The 20814-nt window shown below is 44.5% G+C and overlaps 1 protein-coding gene and 1 non-coding gene across 4 annotated transcripts in view; both read left to right on the forward strand.

The window, feature by feature from the left end:
* LOC128309965 (mpv17-like protein) overlaps positions 1 to 20814 on the forward strand; it is a 131902-nt gene that overhangs the window by 70007 nt on the left and 41081 nt on the right. The gene's annotated exons all lie outside the window — the stretch shown is intronic.
* Trnat-cgu (transfer RNA threonine (anticodon CGU)) lies at positions 17230 to 17301 on the forward strand. Its single transcript has one exon. It is a non-coding gene; the product is annotated as a tRNA-Thr (tRNA).

A 20814-nucleotide genomic window follows, 5' to 3' on the forward strand; every position in this document is an offset into this window, starting at 1 on the left:
GTTGAAATGGTCGCGTGATGTATCGAATATCAGGGGGATGGATTGCAGTCAGTTCAACAGCAGCGAAACGGAGCGGCGGTGGTACGAGACCGCCGAAAGGGTGATCATCAATGCAATGCATGTGATTTGTGGCGGGAGATTTGTAACGTTCAACGAAATGGAACTTTGAAGTTTTTTCGATGCCATAAAAATGAATGGATTGCTATTTGCGATTGATTTATGGGTGGCAGTTTTTGGCTCCGTAGGCGCTATTACTGTAAGTGGGGTATCGGTTTTGCGATTTCAGGAACAAACCTTCTCTCGAACGCTGTAAAACATCAAAGAATTTCGAACAGCCCGGTTGATGTGTGTGTGCTTCAGCTCTTTGCGGTAAAGTGCTGGACCCCGTAGCTCTGGATGTGTTTAAAAGAGTTTTGTGAACTACTTGTGAATCAATTTAAGCGAAGAGAAGCTGGCGTAACGCTGATGAACCATTTGCGGCTTGGCAGGCAGAGCCTTTGTTTGTTTGATGGTTTCCAGCGATTGTTGCTCGCGAGTCAAGTAATCCTAGGCCAGAACTAGGACAGGCGTAAATTATTGATTGTTGGCCCGTGAGTTGGCGTTATGAGCGCGCATTCCATCATCGTTGCGGCCAGTCGCCCGAGCAGGATGCACACACCATAATGGACGTGTTTCATATTTTTTGCAGCAATCTAAGCATGTTCTAGCGAGCGGAGGGATACCTCAGATACGGATTATAACAGGCAGGGTGGCAAAGGTAGAGGAAAGAACGATTTTCAGCTTCACCCTGCGGAGAAATATATTTTTGAAATCAATCATTTTTCATAATTAACCACCATATGCTGCTGCGCCTGTTCGAATAACGTTCGTGTCTCTCGCTCACGATGCCCCGACATGGTAGACATGGGCTGAAGGTTAGGCAGGCAGCAAATAAAAAGGAGAGGAAAATAAAACACAACATGATATAAAATACAACCCGTGACCGATCGGGCACTGAGCGATCGATCGAGGAAACGTTTTCCTGCCTGCCTGCCAACATCCACATCCCTAATTCTCGGCCTTCCCTTCGTTTCCATTTCGCATTAGGGGCCGTTTCGGATGGGTCCAGGAAATCGAATGGAAACGATCGATAAATAAGCTGAAGCTTGGAGTAAAAGTAATAAATTTTTAACACTCAAGGGTACGATTATGTAGCTGCTCTCTGCAGTCGGCGCAGCACCGTAGCCCGTACCGAGTATTGAATTTAAATAGTACATCCCTCTGGTCTGGCAGAAACGGAGCGAGAAGCACGAAAAAAAACATCATAACAATGAGGAGAGTGAAAAACCCTTGGGCATTCCATTGGCGAGATGGGCTATTGAATGGGCTTAGGGAGGAACACGGTGCAGCACGAACCGTTCCGGCTGATGAAAAGCCTTTCGGAAGGATCAATTAATGCGAAGGATGGGCTTTTATGTTTCCTTTAACGCAATTAAACCACTCGGCATAGTAATTAGAATTTATTCTTCCGAGTGCATTGGCAGGGTGTAAGCCGCCGCCTGCCTGTGTCTGCCGCAACTGCGGATCCTGTGCAGCAGGACCGAGATTTATTTTCCAGCGTTCAAAATGCGCTACAAATGCCCTAGAGCAGCACAAACAATGGAGTTCTTGCAGCAAAAAAAAGGATAATAGGATTTCTCCCTCTGGATGTATGCAACCAAATGGAGGAGTAATGGCGATCACAGTGAGAGAGTGATTAGAACACATGTTGTGGCAAAAGTATTGTTTGCCACACTGTATTTGGTTTGCGATCGGAATGATGTTCGTGGTGCGCGCTTGATTTGTGCTCTTTGGCTACATTTTTCGGGCTTTAATGATGAAGTGCAATCGTTGTTGCGGGGAACGAGCACGAAAACCCCTTGGCCAACATACACAAAAGAGCTTGTAAGTGATGCTTCTTCCTGCCCTGAAGACGCTCGAATGGTTTGCTACATCATCGTTGGCTGCTTCAATCATCATTCATCATACAATTTTCGGAGATTTGCAGCCAATTGCTGGAGTACTCTAAGGAACCCACATTTTGGGTCTTGTTTTCTTTCCCCCGAAATGCTTCCCGGGGCAAACTGAGGAGTGCGGCTCGAGTTCCGTGACTCGAGGAAAACAAATAAGTTTGCCAAGTCATCTCTTGAAACGAGCACGAGCATTTAATTCAACGGTTTTTTGGGCCGGTGTGTGCTTTATCGCTACGAAGAGGACTGCACGAGCTTTTGAAGCATCAGTCGGGCTCCGAGGATCGAGATGCACACATTCCCCGTATGCAAACGACACGAATTTGCTTGTTTTGTTGTCCAAGAACAACAACGTTGTTCAGCTAAGTACAGCGAAATATTTCATTAGATGCTTATATTGTTCGGTTCCGAATGTTGGGTTTTGGAACAATTGAACGCTAACAAAGTGCGAATGAAATTACCATTGTTCGTGTTACTCAGAATCCGTCCGATTTCATCAGACGTGATTGTTTTGAAAGCATTTTAGCTGAGAACTCTTATCCTAGGCAATAATGTTGCAATATCTTCAATTTGCCATCAACTCTGGTGATTGGGTTCGGGTTCCAGCAGAGATTCGTTTAAATTTACGAGATTTTAAGCTTTGACGTTGGGATTCCACGATGTCCAAGTAGTGTTCTACGCCCACCACACCACAGAAATTGACTCAAAGTGTGTCAGACTTGCTTGGTAACAAGAAAAGATGCTCCAGCAGTACCAAACTCCATCCTTCCTCCATCCATAAGCATCCTTCCAATTCGACATTAAAAGAGGAGTGTCTATAGCATCCTAAATATAATAGACGTTGCATTAAAAGTTTTTAAAAATTCCTCATTAAACAATAGCCTGCTTGAGGATCTCAGTAGCCTTTCGGGGTTCACCCTTCATAAGGAGGTTTTCCATTTTGTTTTATCAAACCTTTCCTCACACAATACCTTCAACATCATAACTCAAGCTGTGCGAACTTTCTGCCAAAAGATTAAACGGCTTAACAAAAAACCCAACCACTTCATCGAACGGATCATTAGCAAAGCTGAATGTCAGGCTTTTGTGTTTTGGATGCTGTGAAGAGAGAGAAGAAAAAAGTTGCTGGGTTGCTGTGATGCTGGGAATGGTGTGCGAGAAACAATCGATTTTATCGATTTGTTGTAGCTCCAAGTGGAGTTTTTTTTTTGTGGAGTGGAATGTGTCTGGCCCTTCTCAGCTGGCAGTGACTCAGACATCGGTCTTCGATCGATAGCATTCCGCCCCCGGGGGGGGAGTGCTTCGTCCGATTGTTTTAGCTTCATCTCCGTGGGGAATCGGGCGGCCCATCTACTCTCCATACGCCCTCCACCGTCTTCTCAATTGTGAGAACTCCGTGCTGAATGTTTTTGAGCCCGTGCCAAGCATCGGGGCATCGGTGCGGCCACTCGATATTAATACCTGCCCGACACTACTTCTTTGCCTGGACTTGCCTTGGCGGATCGTAATTCTCTTCCCTTTCGCGTGCTTTCGCATTTTCCTTTCGCGGGATTGGCGCCGCGGTCGAGAGCAATTTCGCCCCGCGCGCCGCGCACGGTTCGGACGGGAAATGGGGAAAAAAGCGGGGAGGGGTATTAAAAGAGTGTGTTATTAAATTAAATTGATTCATTGAGCTCGTGAAATTAGTAAGAACCGCACCTCACCTCGCACCTGGTCCGCTTCATCCCCCGGACGCACGTTTCTCACTTGCACTTGAACCATTTCCACCTTTCCACCGGCACTATTCCGCCTGGGTTTCGGTGAAGGTTTTAGGTTAAACGAGAGTATCTCGCTTCTCTTCCCTCGTTCGCTCTCCCGAACCTGCGGGAAATTGAACGACCCCGTCGGAGGGTACCCCGGCGTCGTCGTCGTCGGGAAGTGTGAAGGGAAATTGGAGTATAATGAGATCTCGGCAAGATCGAGAAAGATTGATGAAGTGATTTGATTACTGTCGAACGAACGAACGAAGCCGGATGATGGTGGTATGAATGGATAAATTTAAACCATGCGGGAGGGATGATTGTCATTACGAAATACGCCTCATCGGCCGCGCATCTCGGTGTTGTGGGTCTGTGTGTCGGGGGCGAACGAAGAACTGCACGATTGGAAGGGATTAAATATGGGTTATAGCCGTCTGGTTTGCTGGCGCGATTCAGCGTAAAGTTGTTACTGCAGAACTTTACCGGTGGGAAGATTGAAATTATATTAATGGTATTTTTTTTCCTTCCTCTCCTGTTGTGTTGTTGCTGCTTTCAAATCGCTAGAAATTGAATCAGAAAAGGCGGAACAGACGCGCGCGGCATTGAAATGGTTGTGGCTCCTTAGCCGGGCATGCAATCAACGTTGCTAGTGTTCATCTTCATTGTGTAATTTGCTCGTTAGTTTTGAGTAATTCTCAACTAGAACGCAATTATGCTGGAAGTAAAGCATTCCATCAGAGATCCTCACGTCGAGAATGGGGGAATATCGCAGCGTAAAATTTAGTATCAATTTATTCAAATAAGATCATGAAATGAATCAGACATAACGATCGTTTTTTTTACATGCGAGCTGATGCATGTTGCGTGTCAAGCAGCTCAACCATCACTAAAAGCTAATGTCTTATCTGCCAATGGCGTACAAAAAAAAAACCTCCCATACGCCCGCGAGGTCGATGGCAGTGCGTTGTGTGCAGTTGCGTTGAGTTGGGTGCTGGTGTGCTGCCATTTACGCGTGCAATAAAACGATGAGAAAGCGACACACGAGAGATACGAGAAGGGGGGGATGAAATAAAATAAAATCGAAACTAACCAGCGAAAATACCAGTTCCCCGATCGTTGCAAATTCGCGTTGTCCGATTCTAAAAACGGCCAATTGTTCATGCCAAATAAGCCAATTTTATGATTATTAGCCATTTATAAGCAGAACGGATGATGAGTCCGGGTACCAATAACACTAATCCACTTTTTTTTTCTCGGCTCGGAAATGGCCCCAAATAATGTCGAATGGAACCGCCAGTGGTGGGACCACCGTCTAGGGGGATTGGGGCGAAACAGATCGAGAGGTGAACCGAATATAAATGAACTAATTTTACAATCATGTTGTTTTCCGTCTTTTTTTTTTTCGCCATGGGTCGGGCGGGGGCCATTGCTGTGCACCAAACCGAGCATCAAATTACGTAAAGTAGTCCCGTTCGGGGGGTATTCGGTCATCTTCTTCGCCCGTGTCGTTAAACTTGATGAGGCTATATTCAGGCAAGTTGTCTAGGATTTTGAGAACGGGTGTGTGCCGTAAAAAATAATCACCTGCATGCTTTAGACTTCAAACGTTCAAGAAAACCGGAGCTCGCCGAGAAGGCATGCATGACTTTTGTACAAAAGGGAAAGTTAAGAAATAAAATCGATTACAGAAAAGCAAAAACCACGGGAAAAAAGGATAATTAATTAGACAACGTACAAATAATTACAATCCCCCCCTCGTAATGGAATTGCTTGTTGCAATAATTTTGAGACACAACTTTCAGTTCTGATTATTCGCCAGTCGGGGTGCATTCGTCCCTCTTTGAGTGCTTAATTCGAGGTTCGCATGCACCGGGCTCGTTAATAATGAGCCTTTTTAGACGAAGTACCGTATTATTCGTTGGAGAGAGAAAAACAAAAAAACCTGTTTTACGATGATCAAAATTTCCACCAACATGAAACACTTATTACAACAATAACGAAATTCTGTCCGTCCTTTTTTTATTCCCGCCGCTGCCGCCGGAAATGAGGCACCCCGACGGTGGCATTGACGGGTTTCGGGCGGGGCCTATCAGCGCACCAAACTTATCATAAATCATGCATTGTTTTCACAGCAGGGCTGCGAATAGAACATATGTAAAATACTTCCGCCACAATGGTGCAACCCTTTTCGTTCCTTATCAATGGTACCATTAGCTGCCCGGCTTCAACTACATTCGGAAGGCAGCATTGAACATTTTCGGCAGCATTTTGAGCAGCACTCAGCGAAACATAAAGCAGCGAACGAGGGGGACAACCGAGCCTTGGTTCACCCTTCGCCAGATAATTCAAGGGTTTAATTTCTCTCTGAATATTCAGCAAGGCTAGCGTCCGAAAATTATGGCACAAGCGGCCATACCCCATCATTTGCTACCGTATGTGTGGTGCCTGTCCGGAGGGAAAAGGTGGACGAAACGGCAGAGTAATGCCAGATAAACCGGTACAACATTTAAATCGATTCATAATCATACAATTACCATTACCATTCCTTTCATGTCGAAAAAGGCAAGGCTTTCGGGCCGAAATACACTTCCGGCTCCACACACACACTCCGAGCGGCAAACGCGACATGTTTCAGGCGGCGCCAGGACGAAAGTGCCCGGGTTTTAACTCATGCCACTTATTTTGTTGATTGGGAAATTCTCGTCTCGTCTCGTGTGCGTGTAGAACAGAGCAAATAGGGACACGGGAATGGAGAAAGAATGCCACCCTGTGTTGGACAATTTCATTAACGATCACTCGAACACGACGACATTCGGGTTAGCATTCTTCCGGTGCTCGATCAAACCCTCAACACATCAACAGTTGTGTTTGAGCTGGTGCGCAGATACCGCGTAATGACATTACAAACATAAAAACAATTCCCCCGCTTAATTCTGGCCCAAAACCATTTCTCTACCCCTTGGAAAAACCACACCAAGTGAAAGGGATACTTGCGTGTGTGTGGAGCTTCTTTTTTTATTTGTCTCGCCCTCTTGTGCGGTTTTAAAGTACAAGAAAAACACGCAAACTACTAGGCTTCTGGAACTTTTCGGAACTGTTGCCGTTTGCGGTACAAATTCTGCAGCGCTGACCTTTCTTTGCGATTTTTTACGGCTTCCTCCCTTTTTTTGTTTTTTGTTCGTGGTGGTGTGTCACAGCAGCCAGCTGCGATAAGAAAGGGATTCCCGGTCTCGATCCGGCAGCAGGAACACCTCGGTGTTGGCAACGCTGTAACCGGCTCTGGCACTGTCCGCACACCCTTCGATGGTGCGACTCGTGGTTTTGTGGGTCGTGTTGAATTTATAATGATGATTAAATTATAATCATCATCAACGGCAGCAGCGGCAGCGTTTAAGTTTTCCGCAACAAACAGAAACAGAAACAAAACACGTTGGATGGCCTGAAATGGCTGAAATAAATTCCGAAACTCCTGCCCACAGAGCACAGCGTTACGATGGGTTTCCCTGCGCTGGACAACAAACCTTACACACAAAAAAGGCACGCAAGAATAAAATAGATCCACAAAAATATTTTCGCTTATCGCATCAACAACGATATGCGAAGCGAGACGCTGTGTTTGTTTCGGTGTTTGGAAATTAGATTGAATATTTATGCCCCCGCCCGACGCTTATCTGTCTGTTCCTAGTGCGACCCTTTTAATAGCGCGGTTGACACCCCTTATAGTCCACCAAACGGTTACCATGACAACCATGGTTCCGTCGTCTGTCATACAGAGCTGCCACAGAATCGACGAGCTCTCGCGAAGGGTTTTTGCTTATCAGCACACTTTCCTAGAGATTATCTCTCCGCTTTCTTCCAGCATCCAAGGTTTTGCCTACCGAATCTTGAGGATTTTATCACAAATGTTCGAGTGCGGGAAATCGTGGCTATTATGTATCCGTATTACGATCTGGTCGACGCCGGTGAACAATGGCACATTTGCAACACGCTTGGTATGCTTCACCGTGGTTGACAGGCCGACGGTAAACAGCGCTCAACTCCCGGGCACCCGGGTTTGCAATGCAAATACACCGTCTCCGGGGATGGAGGTTAGTGCAGCATTATATCTGCCATTTTGGGGTGAGCATGAAAGGTTGCATGTATAAAGCCTCACTTATCTTGTATTTTTCTCGCCTCGGTTTGGATGTGAATTTCCAACCGTTTACTGAAGCTACAGAGATTAAAGTGCTCCAAATGCTCATTTACATTTAATTTGAAAATTATGCGAGTCATGTACAACGGTTGTTGAATTTAAAACTCATCCTACTCTTGCGCTACGTTCTATTGCGCACACGACGAGCCGCGGCAGTGAGTGGCTCTTATTAAACTATTTCAAACACACCACAAACTCAGAGTGGCACAGTGGCTTGGCAAACAGTGACAATAATGGCACGATGTGTCAGCGTCAGTCGCAACCACTCACTCAGTCACACGCCGGAAGTGAACCACTCGGCTGGGCTGTCACATTTTTCATCGTTTGCAAGACTCATTAAAACATCTGGCATAATAAAACCTCGGTACCGTGCCTGCCCGTCGGTGATGATTACGCGAACGGTGGCCCCCTTTTTCCCTTTTTTGGTTTTTGGGGGAGAGTGACACGCTGGTGCTAATGGCCAGATATCGGTTTCGGGGTTATCCGATCCGAAAATTTGACTGTCTGGTCTGGTTCGTGTGTGTTTTCTTCTTACTGATGAGTTCTCTCTTTCTTCTTCTTCGTGTCACCATGAATCCGGTTGTCGACGGTATCGCCTTCGATTTGCCAATAAGCCTCCCGTTCCGAGTTCGTTTCGACTTCCAATTCATAATTCATTCCGTGGTTTCCCCTTCATCACGGCCATCAGCAGCAGCAGTAGGAGCCGTGCACGGCGTACTTATGCCACCATCATTCCCCAGACGATTGAATTTGATGCATTTCATTATTTCTGGAACGTGCCTGTAGCCTTTCCGCGGGGATCCATCCTTCACTTCCCCCGCTTCCAGCTATGGGCCAGTGACATCGAGTGGCTTTATGTTGTGCGATATCACATTTTATCTATTCTTGTCTTCTCCGGGCCCTATTCAACCACATGTGCGTGCGTGATTCACACGGTTCACACCGGTAAGGCCACCCGTGGCGAGGGGGAGAGGACATTAATGTCATACAATGGTGTATGACGCTGCCACAGCGCGGTTTTGCCGTCCCATCATCGGCTGTCATTAGATAAGCGATTGACATTTTCATCCATCTCCGTGCGGGCGAAACCGTGCCCGCGAAACGTGATTTTGTGCGTTGCGATAAAGAAGCTTCACAGCGCCGCGGGAACTGGGCATTGTGAAACTCGAACCTGTTATTACACTGCGCCGTATGCACTTGTGGCCATCGTCATCAGGTCGGTTCCAGTTAGATGAAGATCGGCTGTTCGTTCGATTCCATCGTAAATTAGCTTCTCCGTTGAGTGCTTATGAAGAAGTGGGTGCCAGATGCCAGGTGTACTTGACGCACCATGTGCAAATGTCGAGGTCATGCCAAAGACTCTGACAATAAAACACTTTTTTTTTGCAAAATTATGTTTTTGTATTCACCATACGTCCCTTCAAGGGCGATTTACCGATTATAGCGGTTTTTTAATTTGTCGATACCCTTTTTGTAGTAGTATTTGTCCTTTGCCTCAAAAAAGGTCTCAATTTCGGCGAACACCTCTTCATCTGAGGAAAATTTCTTCTCAGGGGACATCCTTTTGAGATATAGGAAAAGGAATTAGTCACACTGGAGCCAGATCTACGATATACGGTGGGTGGCGAAGCAATTCGTAGCCTAATTCATGATTTTTTGCCATTGATTTCACTGGTTTGTGGCACGGTGCGTTGTCTTGATGAAACAAAACCTTTTTTTTCTTCAAATGTGGCCGTTTTTTGACGATTTCGCCCTTCAAACGCTCCAATAACTTGATATAGTAGTCTCATGTTAATGGTCTTTCCTTTCTCAAGATAGTTAATGAAGATTATTCCTTGTGAATCCCAAAAAACTGACGCCATAACCTTGTCAAATGAATGTTGCGTTTTCCCCGTTTTGGAGCAGGTTCATCGCGTCTTGTCCACTCGTATGACTGTCTATTGGACTTTAGAGTGAAGTGGAGAAGCCAAGACTCATCCATGGTAACATATTGACGCAAAAACTCGGATTTATCCAGAGCGAATACAGAGCTTTCTCATATCCAAATACTCGTGAACGATATGTCCAACACGTTCCTTAGACATCTTCAGGGTGTCAGCTATCTCGATCAACTTTATATTACGGTTGCTTTTAATACTCTTGTGATTTTTTCAATGTTTTCTTCTGTAACCACCCCATTTTTAGGTGACCACTGTGTTCACCGTCCTCAGGGCTCATTTTATCACAATTAATTTTTTTTAACCATTTACTACATTTAATTTTTGGCTTCAACTGTATTTTTCCCCTTTCAAAAAGAGCAATACTTTATTATCACGCGAAATTCCTTCTTTTCCATGATTACTCAAAACACAAACGTTGCGTCACACAAATTGTTCTCGCCTACTACGTTGTTGTCCGACCTGTCAAATTTTGACAGATCACGTTTGAAGGTTGGTATAAACTAAAAATGGCATGGATTTAAATCTACTAGTGCGATCTTTGTGTTAGACCAAAAATTGATCAGCCGTCCTGTTAGAAGGCAGGAGATTGTTTTAAAACATTAAAATGAGCATATAAAAATGTTTCCTTCTCGATTCTCCCTATTCCGTTTCGCACTTCTATCGTGCCATTCTTCAGCTACCTTCGGGTGAAAGTGACTTCCTACATGCTGCTGTTTGGGGTTTAGAAACAGAGCACTTTTTTTCTGCACATCATTTTATTGCTCCCTAATGGCCACTATCTGTCCGCGAGCCATGGTTTATTAAGGCGAATCATCACCCACGGCACCCCTGATAGCTGGAGGCATCTCTCTAAGCCTGTTGTTAAAATGTCACATACACATGATGGAGCTGACGCACACTCCGGCATCTGGTGGAGGCGATGACATGTGAATAACAGTTTCGCGTTGATGGTGTGCCATAAATAAACATCCCGTGGCTAGCGAACCGTTTTGCTCTGAATCATCTGAATGTTTTTCAAGTTTGCAAAACTGAGATACAGACTACACACTTTGTCGAATGAATCACATACACTAACACCTCCTTCGAACCCCTTATATCATGGCTTTGATGAAGAGAAAGCATCCGAACATAAATCCACTTAAAAGAAAGGCAAAATACCTATCGTGCATGGTCACCAGCAAATGTCACCATCCAGGCGTGCCGATACATCTCTTCCACATGATGGAAAATCCCTTCCCGAACTTCACAGAAAGCGGAAAGATTTACTAGAGGTCAGCTCAGGAAAAGGTCCAGGTCCAGGGTTCTTTTTTTTCTCATACCTGACCAAGTGCATGCAACGATTGCGACATTGCGCACATTCCTGGCAGGAAGTCCATCCTGAACTCCGTGATCCCCGCGTGTCGTCCGGATCGTGACGAATCGGTCAAAGCGAAATCATTTGCAATGGATGACGAATCGATGTTTATCCCTTCGGAACACTTTCTTTCCATCGCCGCCACGGTGCAAAAGTGCCCGGCGTAAAGCTGGCGAGGAAAAATGACGACTCATCATCATACCCCCCCCGATCGGTGCCCGGGGAACGGGGGACACATTGTTACACATGCTCCGGGAAGGGCGGTGGTGGGAAACGTGGTAATGCCGTGTGTGCCGCTGTGCGCTGCGGGTCTTAATAATAATAACACTGGAAACATACATACATTTTCGAAGACCATTATTTATAATTTCCTTCATTTGTTTGTAACTCCCGATACGGTGCGGTGCGGAGAAGGAGTGCGAGTGGTGCGTCCAGGGGGTAGAAGCAGGGTTGCCTACCCGGTAACATAAGTGGAGGTTTTGCTCGCACGAACCGGGAATGGAAAGTGTGCGGGGTTAAAGTTACTTGTAGCATAAAATTTACTCACAGCAGGTGGTGAACGAGGGCCTCCGACGACCGACTCTTGCTTTGCTTCTCGCACGTTCGCTCCGTACGACGACGGATCGGGGGTCGATCAGGTTGCGGAGACCCGACCGTCAAGAACAGCAATCACTGCATCTGATGTATTTGGCAACCGGACATCGTACAGGAGCTAAGGAGGGCTGGCGCGTCTTGGGACGGTGCTGCAATCTCAATGTCAATCTCGAAAGCAGCAATAAAGAGGGAACCGTTTGCAATCTTGAGTCCGTCAAAACTTGTCTATTTTTACCTTGACAAGGGGAAGATGTATAATGAAGTTCGGCTTTTGTTTTGTTACACACCACCACCGGAGGATCACCTCCAGAGATGCATTTATTTTCAATTAATTGCATTAAGCAGAATTGCAGTATCGTACAGAAGATTTTGAAATGTATTCGAACAAGTACTCGGTGCTAAATTATTAAACTGAAAGCTCTTGTTTTGTTTGGGTTTTAATTAAATACCAACATTGAGATCATCTGGTTTTGTCATCAATTTTGTAGTAGTTGAAGTCTTCAAGTTTCAAGGCAAGAACTTATCACTTTGATACTCTCGAGTATTAATTTAGTGGAATTTAAAACGCTGATGCATAAGTTGACCATTATTCCCTGTAATGTTCATCTTCTCCACTGATACTTCACTTCAAAAGGGTCTGCTGGAACAGGAGAAGCTAAATGAACCGCTTCCAATCAATAAACGGATTATGGCAGTAATTTATGTTTGTCTTTCGCTAGTTTATCCCAGGAACGTGTACCGCGTTTGTGTGTATCACCATCCAACCCGGGAGTCCATTTGTCCCTCACGTACAAAGCCAACGATAGTGAACACTGTCGTCATCGTAACGACTGTTTACTAACCGTTTGCGGCAACAAATTGCACTTAGCAGCTCGCACACACCACACTGGCGGTAGCCACTGCTCCGGTTGGGGACGCGGGATTAGTCAAGCGATTGTAAATAAATCGCTCTTGGCGCACCCCCAGCCCGATCCGGTCCCCCTTGCCAAGTGGACACACTTTCTCCACCCAAGGTTTGTCAACAGAGCACCCAGAGAAGTGTACGCGCAGTAAACCTCGTCTCCGAGACGACCTACATTGTTGGTCAGCATTGCGAGAACGAATTATGATGAAATCGCTTTGATGTTCCATGAGTGGCTGGCTGGCACAGGCGGGGATTATCGAAGGGGAAAGCCTTCGCTCCAAGAACAGTTGCTGATATGGGTCCCATGCCTCGCATTCTCCACCGGCTTCGGGATTTAATGTGTAAATTGAAATTCGCTTCGACAAATGCTGCGTGTAAATATTGATTTCCATAAAGTACTCGTTTCGAGAGAGGGTCTTTAGATATGCGATCGTGGAATCATTGGGTGCCACTTTTATGCCTGGTAGAGCGAATTGTGTAATGCTTTCGATTCACGATCAGCTTGGAGACAGAGCTGGAGCGCTACTATTCGATCGTTTCGTAAGGATGATCTATGGCGAATGGAATTCTTTCCCTCGCTGACGGCAACACAAGTCATTAGCGGGAAAAGTGATATATTTTTATTTGATATCCATTCTGGCACTCGCCAATACCCCGGCCCAATATGTCATCGGATATCGTTTCGGTTGTTTGCTTGAGGTATTTGAACGCCAATCGACGCCATCTTGGACGGGTCGGTTTTCACCAGCCACCGAGACGCGAGACACCGCGCACATCCGGCTGTGTCTGTCGAGAGGAGCGAACGAAATTAGACCACCCACACACCCACCCGACGGTTCCGTTTCCGTTCGGAAAATTCGGAAATCTCGTTACACACGGCCACACCGGGGGAGGTCGTCTGCAATTAAGACGATACGCCACGTGCAACGTTATGCCGGGTGCGTGTTCGGATTATGGAAAATCCGGCACCGTCCCGGGGCACGACGGCGGTATACCTGCTTCCACGGATAGTCTTTATCAGACGGAGTGTGCGATACCCGCCAGGTCGTCTTCGATTACGGCGACATGTACAAGCGGTCACGTTGGCAACGGTTCTGGCTTCGCGCGCGGTGGTCGACACGCCGTTTCGTTTGCTCTTGACGGTTATTATTACGATTTTACTTCACTGCGTGGCGGCGTCGTTCGTCTGCACTTACTCGTCGAAACAATAAATAACTTCCATTCCATTCCGTTGGCCCCGCGGGGCGAGCGTTGTTGGGGAGGATTAGGACGAGATGCGTGGGAACTTGTTGTTGTCGCTCGTGGTGAGTTATTATTTTTATTTTCCCCCCCCCCCTGATGCCGCCACAATCCCATGAAATGTGATCGAAATGGTCCGTAAATAAATGTGTCTTGTGTTGTTTTTCCGCCGTTTGGCCCCCGCGCGGCGTCATGGATACACGAGCCTCGGATAAATTGAATTTCATAATCGTTTGATGGAATTCTAGGAGAACGTATAATAAATACATAAACATCTGCACGGGCACGTACGTCACATTCGAAAACAATGTGAAAGACGCTTTTTATGCTTAGCGCAAGTGTTGCGTTTGCTACATTTAACGATTATTTTGATGTTTAAATTGTAGTTAAGTTAACCACGGTGAAAACGCAAAGAGAGCGACAATGTTTTTCCCCCACTTTTTCCCACTACAATTGATTGCTACAACAATGGTTCGTTCCCCAGTGTTTGGTAGTGATTTAATGTGTTAAACAAAAGGGAAACACTTCCTACCAGGAAGGGCTTAACAAAATATGTTTATAACATACATTTTGTACACACTTTTGTTTGTTTTACATGTTTCCTTTTTAAAATGAATCGTGCTACAACGCGGTCGAAGTTGTTATTTGAAACAAACAGCCATTGTTGAGCAATAAACAATATGCATTGTCGTTGATTGTTGCTCGCAAAAAAGGTTTCGAAGCTGGTTGATTATTTCCTTCAAAAACTTCTTAGCACTTTAACATGAGGCGCACATTTTGACATAAGAAAAATATTTTGTTGTCTTAAAAGCTTCTAATCTTTAAGGTATTTTCAATAATAAGGTAATATTTCAATAATATTGGGTGAACAAGTAAGTTCCCAGCCATGATGCCATTACCTCATTTTGAGCACATATTTCAGATCTCATGCTTGGTTGGAGTTCAAACAGAGAACAAACACCGCTGGGAACTTATTTGCTCTCCTGATAAATCGTTAAAAAGGATCTCCTAAAGAATTATTGATTTATTTACAGAAACACATACAAACCATAGCTTCATTTTGCGAAGATTCATGATAAACCATAGCTCAAAATACATTAAAAATAACAGAGAAGTAGCAATGATAAATATTCATTTTTGTACGGAATAACTTATATATGTCTCAGTTGCAAAATAACAATATAAATAATATATATTAAAATTATGTAAATAGTAGAGAATCTGAAGAATGTGCTTAGGAGTCATGATCGTTTTTTGAAGTTGTGATCAATCTCTCAGAAAGAATGTGACATTATTGAACAAAAATATTATTTAGGAAATTCTAATTTCTGAACAGACTTCAAAATAAAAATCAGTTGCACACTGCAAGAAGAGAGTTCCCATTTTCTGTTTGTTAAAGTAAATTTATTACATTAAGTAGTCTGATAGGGCAGTAATTGATGTAGCAAATATGGCTTACTGGTTATAACATTGATCCACTTCAGCATAGATTGTGCATGAAAGAAAGCTTTGTTCACGCCACATTCGCTGGCGACAAAACATGTTTTACAAATCGTGCCCTTTGTATGCGTGCGCTGGTGCCTGACAGGGAAATATGTGGAGTCGCTTAGTGTGGCAGGAAAGTACACACCTTTCACATCCGGTGTCGGTGACATGGGAGTGATGTATCGGAGCCGTGGCGAGTGGACGATAATGCTGGACATTATTCCAGAAGGGCACATATACCGCACGGAGACTCATCGGCGAGAATGCAACCGATTGTACTGCCGAGCCCCCTTCCATCGCCCGGGCAAATCAATCAAATGTGTGCGTTTACGATCGCGATAGTGTGGAGTAGCTCGGACGGGGCAGAACACAGGGGATCCTTCCCTCAGTTCACCCAACCAGCCTCGGTCAATAGCCTCCAAGATTCCACAATCAAACCTAGTAAATGGCGCCATTAAAATCCACTCGCATGTGTCAATAGTGACGGAAGGTGGAAGGTGACCGCGAATGGTGGGTTACACGTCTTTATGCATGCGTTAGAAGCCGACTTTACTGCCTCCCTCCCTCGGGCTGGTTTATTTTTCCGTTTCAATTGTGTAAAGTTCGATCCTGACCCAACAACCACGGCGACGGCAGCCGTTAGACGAGTCCGAGTGCTGGCGAGGTCCTCCGTTCATTCGTTTATCAACCTCATCGATCGAGAGGAGGGCATTGGCGTGGTGGAACGCCGCCGGAATATGTTTACGTTGTCGGTCATTCGGCTTAATTTATCTTTATTTGCTTAATGTGGCTGGAAGAGACCGCGGCGACCGTTTACGAACCGTCGATATTGTCGAGAGCACAGCGAGAAAGCAAAGAGAGAACTGTCGATGATTTTCGTTTGATGCTTGTTACGACGGGGTGGAATAGGGGAGGGTGGTGATCATGGGTCGATGCGTGGTCGGTGGGGCTACATACATTAATTGATCTGTGTATTATTATCGTCCGTCGTTCCCCCACAGTGTCCGTTCGTCCACCGATCGGCCATTACTCTCACCGGGGAGTAATCGATGTCTAACAACGAGGCGTGAAATGTTACTATTAAGTTCCTTTCCGCGCTTCCTGCCCAGCATCTCTGTCTCCTGCTTTGAAAGGTTCTTCGCGTCCCGGGAAAGGTGGCTCTCGTCTTGTGGAGCGAAGGCGCGCAACATGGGCGTAGATCATGCGCTGGGCGTGCAATGCTGCACTCTGCCGCAGTACGTGTGCATGCATGCAGCGGATTTAATAAATACGGGAATTAATTCGACGCTCTCAACGCCCAGCAATACTTGGCCGAGCCAGGTGTGTGTGTGTGCCGACAGCACCGAAGAAGGCTTTTTGAAGGTGAAAGGGAGCGCGCGAACACGGGAACCGGGGCGTATAATTTATGGTTTATCGATAATAAATTACGAGCGATTATAATTGATTTAACGTGTAGTTGTGCGACCTATAAGGCATCTCTCTCGTGTGCCATTTCCTGTCATCCGGCCTCCGGTGTCGCCGCTAGTTTGTCAGCTGTACATTCCTAATTTAACCTCAACAAAATCGCTAGACTGCGGTATAAAGGCTCAATATGCTTAATTTATTTGCACATTTAAAGCGAGATTGTGCTGCCGATAGCATCGGTACATAGCTACATTATTTGTATTTGCGTGAGAATATCGACCGGGTTCTAAAAATAATACGCAGGCAAAGAATGCTGATGGCATTTGAGGTATTTGGCTGTTTGTATGCTGCCTGTGCTCAAGAACGCTGTTAAGGAGCGGGATTTCATCCGCCTCTTTAGCTCAGTGGTAGAGCGCTGGTCTCGTAAACCAGCGGTCGTGAGTTCAAACCTCACAGGAGGCATTCTCACAAACAAATTGGGTTTGGAATAATGTTTTTTCTCTTGTCAAAGTTAGTTTTTAATTTCTATTTTAACTTTTTATGAATAATGGCTGAAACTTATCTGAACCAGACTGAATGACATCGAAACGTTCGTTTACTTTTTTACGATTAAAAGCTGTTGCCTAAGTCATCACGGCGGAATATATTACAAAACAGTCATGTTTTCGGTAATCTTATTTAAAATGGTTGTATATTCAACTCCTTTTGTTTAAAAATTCAGAACCTCCATTACTTAATTAACAAATTAACAAAATATTGCATAACTTGCTGTGTTTTAAAAGTATCATTCGCATACATTACATCAGGTATTTTCGAGTGTTGTGTTCGGATATTTGAAGGACTTCTATAAATACAACAAAAATTCGGACAAGTTCGACGTTTTTGTAGTATGTACTCTATAAACTTAAAACACTTCTTAAACAAAATGGATTATTTGTCTTTCTTAGCTCTATGCATGTCTCTTGGAAACTTTGATTGATTTGCAATTAATAATACCTCAGAGTTCTCAACAGTTTTTTGAATGTTTTCTTATCCTTTTCTCAAGTTATGCATATTTCACTAAATATTATTAAAATTATATTGTGGATATATTGGTTGTGTATTTTGGTGATTTTTTTGGGTTAGTTTTAAAGTCTTTCGAGGAATGTATTTTGAGGTTATATTTTCCAGCCTGCTTCTTTTATTATTTTTAATTTTTGTTTGTTCGACAATTTCGAAAGAGATTTAAAGTACGTGCATCGATTAATTCATTCATCCTTTTACGGGCATTTACCAAGGCACAAACCAAACTCGTAACGCATCGTACGCTAAAGAGAAAGCAATGAGATGTACGGAAAGCCTTTGCCACGTGTTCTCGTGTGAGTCGTGGCCGGTCGAACGGTTCGTTGTGCAACGGTCCTGAACCGTTCGTTGGGCTCGAAGCACATGCAACGCAACCCTCCCAGGGAAGGTTTTTCCCCCTTTCACCTGGTCCGAAGGACGTTGTTTTGTCATCCCGCGGTTGCTTCACGCTCCCTGCCGGCAGTAATTATGACATTTATATTATTTTGTCATTAATTTTAATATAGTTCCCCCTCGGCGGCGTTCGAGGTTCTTGTTTATCTTCCATTTCGCTTCCTTCCCACTGACGACACACGGCCTTCGCACACATACACACACGGGTTGTTTCGATGCTGCACGAATCCGTCCTCACAGCGCAGGGTGGCTCCTGGTGGCCACAGCAACTCCAAGTACGGCGGGACATAATAATGTTTGGGAGTGCACCAAAACCGAACTCCCCGGCCCTTTCCGGGCAGTTGCGTTTGATGGTCGTTGTCGAAACGAGTAATTTATCAATCAGCATGCAACCGAACCGAAACCATAAGCGAAATGGCCGAAACGCCCCACGTGCTGCAGGTCCCCTTCGTTTGAAACAATTAGAGCGAAAGCGAGCGCCACCACTTCGCGCACAACACCGGGCACACGGCGGACGGTTAAATTCAATTTCGCGAGATGCAAATGATTTAAAATTAATTACCAACATCAATCGCAAACGGCCACACGAGCGTAATGAATAATTCGATTGACGGTTGCATCGGGCGGAATCAATCAAAGTGGAAATTTAGCTAAAAATCATTTTGACGGACACAAAATGATGATCAGTAGTGAAGGTCGACAAAAACTGCTAAATGGAAATGCCTTCTTTCGGTACGCGATTTAATTTAATCTTGCGGAACGTCCAGCTGATAAGGTTACTATGTAAATTGTTTACTTTCGCTGTACTTATTGTTGACCGTACGTGTTGTTGTACTGTTTGTTAAACATTTAAACATTTCATTACTCAAGCCAAATGCCCAGTTTGTCCTATCCTAGCCGAAACCAACTACAATCGATCGCTTTTATGTAAACTATTTCCCTTTTCGAAGGACGACGCGGGCGAAGGGCCGCGAGGCAGGCGACGCGCAAGGGAGAATTAGCATTTGGATCGGTGGTTCGTGCCGCCGCTCGCTACTCCATTTGTCACATTCCCGCGGCCATTTGTGCGAATGTCGGTCGTTATCGTGTCACGTACCGGTCGTAACAGTACGTCGGGAAGGAAGCGCATTTGCTTAGCATAAATAACAACGCGGCCGTTGTTGTTGACTCTGTCTGGCGTTTGGCCGTAGGGGGTGAATACATTTTTCAAATCACACCACACTTTCCAGACAATATTTTTCAACCAACCACCCACCCACCAAGCTCCAGTCCTTGCTTTCCCTCCATGGTGCCACATTTGCGTGGAGGCTGTGTGCTAGACCACGGGCGGTTTTATTTTTTCGGCGGGGGGAGGGAACTGTTTACCATTGTGATCAAATTGCGAGGATTTTTCCGAGTCCATACTAATCAGTGTGGCTGTATGTATTTTTTTCTCCATAACAGGCCAGGATCAATACGAACCACGTGTGTGAGTTCGTTTGCTGATGCAGGATTGGTGATATCATGGGACTCGTTCCCGGGAAAAGGCCCTGAATCAATCATGCCGAAGCGAGAGCGAATGCGAGCACTGATAAACATAACGCTTTGGGGAATATTGTCAATAAAGGTTTAAAAAAAATGTGGACAACAGCGAGTTTTCCATCCGAACGTGTGGAACTGCAGGTTCTGTTTGTTTAGCTATGGGTTCCACGAAATGTATTATATTTTCTATATTATATTTCAATGTGTATGAGTATCTGCATGAGCAGTAGTATGACTGAGGTATTTGTGAAGTTCATGATACCAATTTTAAATTGTTTTTGTATAGCTTTTCCTAACTTCCCTAACTACCCTCGACTAAACTACATGTTTAAAATAATATTGGGGAAATCTGGATTGCTATGATGAAGTTCAATAAGTCTTCAAGTATTGAAGCTTGTACTGTATACAGCATGTACTGAAATAACTCAAGTATTGCTAGGTTTCAATTCGATAAATCAATTCAGTTGAAGAGTTAGTTACTTATATATAAAGAAACTTTAAGAAACCAGAATTTCTTCTGAGTTCTTGGAGATAGACGAATATTTTAAGTTTCTGGAGATTCCAGAATCTTTATTCAGAGATCAATGAATCTTTATAGATCCATAACTCTTTTGATAGCCAATTGATAATTCGAATGAATCTTCAAAAAATATTTCCCTATTTGCAATTTATTTATTTGTTTATTATATTTATTTACGGAAAATAATTTGTCCGCCCATAAGGCTTAACAAAAGTAATCTTATAGTCTAATCTTAAATCTAATAACGCGTCAGAGGAGGAGGAAACAAACTAAACATAGAGAATTACAAGGAGTCATTAATCAGTCGGGTCAAATGACTCTTCAATAAATATTTCTTTTTGCTTCCTCCTAATCACAACAATATTTGAGATTCAACAGTTCATTTGATGGTAGACCTTTATAATTCTCTTCTATAGCACGAACTTGAAAAAAAGTTTCAAACATATCCAGCTGGTTAAAATTGTTCATATAAAAACCTT

The sequence above is a fragment of the Anopheles moucheti genome, chromosome 2 (assembly GCF_943734755.1).
Source record: "Anopheles moucheti chromosome 2, idAnoMoucSN_F20_07, whole genome shotgun sequence".
NCBI classification, from domain to species: Eukaryota; Metazoa; Arthropoda; class Insecta; order Diptera; family Culicidae; genus Anopheles; species Anopheles moucheti.